We start from the raw sequence: 8,225 nt of genomic DNA on the forward strand, positions 1-8,225 counted from the left end.
GGAGTTCCAGGAGCACTTGGCCACTTTTGTGGCCACACGACATCTTATGCTATTCATAACAAGTAACACAAACAAAGAGTATGGGAGAGATTATCTGCCATAGAGAGAGGAGAAAGGGTGAAATGGGAGCAGATACTGGGGGTTCTTGATGGTGGAAGATGTGCACTGGTGGTGGGTAGGGTGATGAATCATTGTATGACTGAAACTCAAACACGAAAGCTTTGTAACTGTATCTCACAGTGATTAAAAAAATAATTAAAAAATAATAAAATACAATTAACATTCTCTGAATTAAAAAATAAGTAATGTGGAGTTCATGCCCAATTCAATCAGCTTTATCAATGGCTGAATAAATGGCAGTACTCCAACATTAAAAAACAATAAGGTAAAGGTAAGGGTAAAGGTAAAGGTAAAGGCCCTCCCGTTGATCGTCGATTTGCTCGAGCGGGCCCAGTAACGTCTCCATTGGAGACTTTGTTATTACTGTGTCTGGCATATCGAATACTCTCAGTAGCTTGCCGGGCTCTCCAAGAGGGGCGGAGGAATCGAACTCGGGTCGGCCTGAGTTTTTTAAATTATTATTAAAAAACAATAATAATAATAATGGGAGAGAAAAAGATCTGAAGGTCCTTTTCTAATTCTTGTCCATATATAACTGCAATTTCTGAAAATTTGTAGTTAATACTCATATACCATAGCAAATTCAGCCTAAATCATAATTTTATAGAGATTTAATTCAAAAACAACATGAAAAAAATCTTTCAGTATTTTTACATAACTGGGCAGTGTTCCCCAAAAACTATTCTTAAGAACATGGGCCAGAGAGATAGTACAGTGGTAGAGCACTTGCCCTGAATGCTACAGACTGAGGTTCAATCCTAGCACCTCACATGTCCCTCAAAGAACCACCATGAGTTATCCCTGAACATAGCATGGTTAGGCCCTAAAATAAAAAGCAAAAAAATTATATCTAAGTTCAATTAAAAGCAGAAGGAATTAGAATGCCTTTTCCAATGTTCTGGTGAGTGCTTCTTAGGAGGAAAAAATGTCCAGGTATTTCAGAAAATAAGAACAACAACAAAAATTCATCTAATAAAGCAATAAGAGTTCTAAAATTGTGATTTTTAAAATTTCAAAAACATAAAATACTTAAAATATAAATCCTTCTTTAATAAAGAATGTATTGTGTTGAACGAGACACAAAGATGTTGAGTGAGAATGATGTCTTTTTCCTATATAGAGAAGTGCATCTAAACACATGGCCTTAAAACTTTACAGAAGTAATATAATATAATATTTTTAATTCCTTCTATTAAATAGATTATTTAAATAGATTAAATAGATCTATTAAATAGATTATTTAAAATTATTGAGTTTTCTGCTCTACATGATGAATAAACAATGCAAATAGACTCAATAGTTGTTGATGAGAAAAGAACACAAAGCAGATCATTTGAAACATTGAGAACTTATTATTTGGTGTTTTTATTATATATCAATTAATTTATTTCCGATAACCAATCAATGGTTTGAGATTAAAAACTGCTCTTATTTTTGAATGAAAACAATAAAAAAAACTCTACACCAAAACAGATGCTCCATCAAGAGAACACAAATGGATTACATCAAATTACTCTTTCTCTAAATACAAATATCTGAAAGAATATAAATTATATGTATGAGTCTGTTATTTTTTTTATTCTACAATAAAGGTAAAAGGTAAAGGCCCTCCCGTTGATCGTCGATTTGCTCGAGCGGGTCCAGTAACGTCTCAATTGGAGACTTTGTTGTTACTGTGTTTGGCATATCGGATACTCTCGGTAGCTTGCCGGGCTCTCCGAGAGGGGCGCAGGAATCGAACTCGGGTCGGCCATGTTGGCCGCTTGTAAGGCAAACGCCCTACCCGCTGTGCTATCGCTCCAGCCAATATCAGCATACAAAAACATAATGAGCATCAAAATTAAGTATTTAATTAAGCTTTTTCCCTAAACGCTGAGAAAAAAAATATCACTTTTTAGAGTTTTGAAGAATCAATGAGGCAAAATATTATTCATGTTTAATTATCTCTTTTGGTGGAGGGATGTTTGGCGACTGCACCCCATGGTATTCGGGCTTTAAAACTGGCTCTGCATTGAGTGCCCATTCCTGGTTGGGCTCAGGAAACCACAGGAAGTACTGGGGACTGAACATGGATCAACTGCATGCAAAGCAGGCACCCTGCCACTGTACTATCTCTCCAGCCTCTACTTAGAATTTTTTTAAATGGTGGTAAGAAGACATTTATATAACTTACTTTTAAAAAAAGTTACAGAATTTAAATGAAAATACTGTGAACTTAAATTTTTACTTTAAATTGTGTAACTGATTAAAAATAATTTGAGTTTAAGAACTAAATTACTAAATAGATAATTATTCAACATTAATTATGATCCAGAAAAGTTTCTGTATTATATTTCTCCATTAGTAAAACACTTGATCCACTAGATCAAGTGTTAGTAACTAACACTTGGTTCCACTAGAACAAAATAAAGTTCTTCTCTTATTAAAGGACCAGAAACACTCTAATATACCAAATTATTTTATCTCAAAATTTATTTCATCCCCTTCTATGTAAAAACCTAGATAATATTAGAGCATGTTTTGAAACAAGTAACAGGCTCCCTAAAGTTTTGCTTTTTGTGTGTTTTCTAGTGGATTCCAGGACTATAAATTTTCATTTGGCATGAAATCTCACAGAAGTTCACTGTTAGCTTCTTAAATTATCTAGAAGCATTAAAAATGGAAACAGTCAGTGGTTGCCAAGCTTTAGGTGAAAGAAGGAGTGAATAGAAGGAGCACGGGGGAATTTTAGAGCCATTCAAATATTCTGTATGATTCTAAAATGGTGGATACAAGTTCACATAGATTTCCTCACTATTCAAAAGTAGTACATTCCTGTGACTCTTCTTTAAGTCAAAGTGGCAGAAAGTGAAGACACTTATTTGTATAGAAAATATTTTTAGCATTCCTAGAACCAAAAAAAAAACCCCTACTATTGCATACCAAATGACATATGAAGCCTAAAATAACACTAACATACAGTAAAAATAGGAATGAGATGGAGCATTTGTCTTGTATAAGTGCAGTTCTGAGGCAGGAGGTTGGCTGCACTATTGTCCTTGAAGAGGGCCTATAGCATAATGGCTACAAACCAACAACTGACTGCTATTTTTACTTTTTCACTTTTTGCCTTTTGTCTTTTTTTTAAAAAATTTTTTATTAGTGAATCACCGTGAGGTACAGTTACAGACTTACAAACTTTCGTGCTTGTGTTTCAGTCACAAAATGCTCGAGTACCCATCCCTCCACTAGTGTCCATACTCCACCACTGATGATCCCAGTATTCCTCCCATCCCTCCACCCCACCCCACCTCTATGGCAGGACTTTCCCTTTTGTTCTCTCTCTGCTAATGAAAACCCACTTGGATTCCTTGGATTATTAAAAATAGGAGCTAACATGGGTCTTTCAGAAAAACAAAGTGACTTTAATGCAAGCCTTTGAAAAGGAGCCTATACCTGTGTACATTTGCTAAAACCCATACAATGTATGACACCCAGAGTGAATCCTAAGGTAAACTCACAACTTTGGGTGCTTAGGGTTCTTAGGTGTAACAAATATTTCCCACTGCCAGGATGTTGATACTGGGAGAGGCTATGCATGTGTTAGAGGGAAGAGGATATTTAGAAAATCTTCTTGTCTTCTTCTCAATTTGGGGAGAAATTTTTTATCTTCCTCCCAAGCAAATCTAAAAAAAAAAGAAATTTTTGGTTTATGTTGACATGTATTTCAGTGAGACACAGGTTTTTGAACTCTCTACTATTCTAATAGTAGTACTCAACCCATAAATAAAACTTAAATAACATCAAACTTAATATATAAGTAGTGGGACTAGGGATGTGGTTCAAATGTTAATACAGAAAACTTGCATGGGAATAGGTCTCAGATTGATTCCCTGGTACTACTAGATAAGGTCCCCATAACAATAGCAACACATATAAGGAAAATCCACAAAGTAATCAACCCTTAATATGAATAAGTATATTTTCTACAACTTGTTTGTATATTATTTTATAAGTCCAGATATAACAAATGAAACACAGTGACAGTTTTTTAAATTGGAATGTGAAATTTCATTCAGCAGAGATTTAAGTTAATTTCATGAGTCCTGGTTTAGATGACCAGAAATTATAGTTTAGAATTTTAAGATTTTCCAGAGTCTGAAGAACAATTTGTTCATTCAACAGAGTATGGTATAACTGTGTATACAGAGTATGGTATAACTGTGTAGATTCTCACATCTAGGTCACAAAACCCAAATGCACATCTCATGATATTTAGAGCTCAACTACCCAGGAAACCTACTCAGGGAGAAAAAGATGACAAAGAAAGTGTTGTGTTTTAGAGCTAACACAACACAGAATGAAATTGTGTTATGGACATAGAGAAAGGAAATCCTGTTGAAAAAGGGTTAATAATCATGAAACCCACCAGAAGAATACTAGAAAACACTGAGATTCAAATAAGAAAGAGATATACAAAATGAGAAAGAAAAAGTATGAGAAACATTTCAGATTTGTGCCTAGCATCAATAGAAAATTAACAAGTTTATTACTAACTAGTAGGGCAATCAAGCATTTAACATGCAAAAGAGAAAATCTAGGAGGAAAGGACTAAAGACAATAAAAAAATGAGTCAGATTCTGTCCCAAATTAAATCATATGTCTGTCTTTTCAATAGACAATAGGCCTGCAAAATGAAAAATCCCTTTCCTATTTTTACTGCTAATGTGCTTCCTTTATTGCTTTGATGAGATTCAATTCAAGACTTTCTTTACACCTCCAGGTGTAAGTTACTGTTCTTGGGGTTGTATGGGAGGCAGGATAAGAAGATTTAAGAATGAATTAGCTGTGAACAAGCAAAGTACCCATAATATAACGAGAAAAAAGAGATAGCTCATGAATGAATTGTGCTAAAATCCATGATCAAGATTATAGGATAATAAACAGAAAAGAATAAATAATTCCTAGATATTGCCTGGGAAAAATACATCAATTAATTCTATATCCTAAGTATTAATTACTACTATATCCTAAGTACTTAAATAGGCAAAAAAAAAATGGTTGGCTGGAAAAATTCAGCAGCTTATTTCATGATATCAGCATGGGTGACAGTGGAAAAATTCCTGAATAGCAGATTCAAGTTTCTATTTATAAAGTGAAAATTGAATTACATAATATTAGGCTGCCTTTAATTCTAAAAACTTTATAAATGGTGCATATGCTGCCCAAGCCCATGGGCTACTTGCGCCCATGCTGTCAAGTACATGTGGTGGCTGAGCGTCTTCCCTCTTGAGACGTGTACTTTAATGCTTTCGTGTCTAATGCTGGTACTTGGGTAGAGGCTCTCTCCGCCCTTGGAGAGCCCGTGGTCTCTCTTGAGTACTTTACTCTCTCTCTCACTCTTTCCCCCTCCACACCTTAAAAATCCTCCAAATAAAATCTGTTTATTTTAAAAAAAACCTTTATAATTAAGTTCTATTAAATGGTTGGTTTGAGATAAAGGAGAGCTTAGAGCATAAAAAAATAATACAAAGGAAGTTTCTAGATGTCATCAGAAATAACTGACAGCTGTGTCCATGTATGTACTGAGAGACAGTCACCCCCACTTTGCAAATTTTCACTATCTTTTAGATTCTCAAACTAATGCTTTTAAGATCCAAAGAGAACCAATGTCAGGCATTTCACAGCAAGCAATCTGCAGTTGACATTGGTGCAGAACTTATGAAAAAATTGTTCACTCAGCAACAAGAGTAATAATAATAGGACACAAGATAAAAAATTGCTTCCTCTTTTTCTTTTCTTTGTTTACTCATAGACTTTTCCTTCCATTTTAACCTTTGGTGCCTTAACTATATGCTGCAAGAAGTTGTGCCGAATGAAAAAGTGCAGATTTCCTATTAACATTACAATCAATTGGCTGGATTTGTCTGTGAAATAAACTTACTGTCACTGTCACTGTCCTCGCATTGTTCATCGATTTGCTCAAGCAGGCCAGTAACATTGTGAGACATGTTACTGTGTTTTGGCATATCAAATACGTTACGGGGAGCTTGCCAGGCTTTGCCATGCGGGCAAGATACTCTCGGTAGCTTGCCAGGCTCTCCAGAGAGGGGCGGAGAAATCAAACTCAGGTCAGCCATGTTGGATGCGTGCAAGGCAAACACCCTTCCCACTGTGCTATCGCTATTTAATAAAGTATTAAATATAAATACATATAAAGATACTTCCATATGCATTGTTCAAAGGTTCTTTCCAAAATTCTTTTATTTTCTCAGTGCTTAAAATAAACTACAAATGAACCTTAGTGCAGAAAAAAGAGAAAAATAAAACAATACCAAGAATGTGTGTATATATAATATACATGCTTGTACACATTTCAGATATACGTGTGTATATATACATATCTAGGGCTGGAGCAATAGCACAGCGATAGGGCGTTTGCCTTACAAGCAGCCAACATAGCCGACCCGAGTTCGATTCCTCCGCCACTCTCGGAGAGTCCGGCAAGCTACCAAGAGTATCTTGCCCGCACGGCAGAGTCTGGCAAGCTACCCGTGATGTATTTGATATGTCAGACATAGTAACAACAAAGTCTCCAATGAAGATGTTACTGGGCCCGCTCAAGCAAATCGATGAACAATGGGAGGACAGTGACAGTGACAGTGACATGTATATGTATATACATATATGTATATCACAATCACAATCACAATCATCCTGTTGTTTGTCGATTGCCTCAAGCAGGCACCAGTAACGTCTCCTTCTTCCCAGCCCTGAGATTTTAAAAGAGCCATTTCAATGCTCTTTCAGGGTTAGGAGAATAAGACCCGTCATTGTTACTGGTATTTGGCATATTGAGTACAACACGGGAAGTTTGCCAGACTCTGCCGTGTGGGCAGGATACTTTCGGTAGCCTGCCGGGTTCTCCAAAGGAAAAACAAGATAATAAGATGTCACGCAGCTGCCTTTGTGGCTGCGAGCTTCCCAGAGCTGGGTTTTATAGTTTCTGCGTCTTGGCCATTGATGGGATCAACCTGGCGCCGGCAGCAGCTGGTGGGTGTGATGCCTGCCTACTGGAAGATGGGGGATCTGGGTGGAGAAGGCCCAGTCCCAATCTGAGCAGGATTGGAGATCTCAGCCCTGGGAACTGCATGACTGGGTTCCTCTGCCATTTCCTTCATGCATGAGACTTGTCTGGACATGTGGAGAGTGGTCTCAGCGTGACTGTGACTGGTTCTGGAGGTCTTCGGCTGCTGGGGCTCTGTTTGGGGGGGGAGAGAAACTCAACCCACCCTCTTCCAAGGGGCCCCGGTGAGGACAGCCAGGAGCGGGAACAGGAGACTCTGCCATATATGTATATACATCTACATATACACATATCTGAGCTGGAGCAATAGCACAGCAGGTAATTGTGTTTGCCTTGCAAGTGGCTGGCCCGGCCGACTCAGGTTCGATTCCTCCACCCCTCTCAGAGAGCCCTGCAAACTACCAAGAGTCTCTCGCCCGCACGGCTAAGCCTGGCAAGCAACCTGTGATGTATTTGATATGCCAGACATAGTAACAAGTGTCACAATGGAGACGTTACCGGGTCCGCTCATGTAAATTGATGAACAATGGGAGAACAGTGATACTTCAGATATATTGCAGATTTGGTTCCAGATCACTGTATAAGGAGAATATTACAATAAATTAAGTGACAAAAATGTTTTGGATTCCGAGCGCATATAAAGTTACGTAATACCATAAAATTTATTAACTAATGGTATCATTATATCACTGTCATCAAATTGTTCATCGATTTGCTCGAGCGGGCACCAGTAACATTTTCAGTTTTCCTAGCCCTGAGATTTTAGCAGCCTCTCTTTACTAGTCCTTCCCAATGCTACTGCATTGAAGGCTTTTTCAGGGTCAGGGGAATGAAACCCATTGTTGTTACTGTTTTTGCCATATCGAATATGCCACGGGTAACTTGCCAGGCTCTGCCATGCTGGAGAGATAGCACAGCGGGTAAGGCGCTTGCCTTGCACTTGGCCCACCCAGATTCGATTCCTCTGCTCCTCTCGAAGAGCCCTGCAAGCTACGAAGAGTATCCCACCCACACAGCAAAGCCTGGCAAGCTACCTGTG

Source organism: Sorex fumeus, unplaced genomic scaffold (assembly GCF_029834395.1).
Source record: "Sorex fumeus unplaced genomic scaffold, SorFum_2.1 ptg000018l, whole genome shotgun sequence".
NCBI classification, from domain to species: Eukaryota; Metazoa; Chordata; class Mammalia; order Eulipotyphla; family Soricidae; genus Sorex; species Sorex fumeus.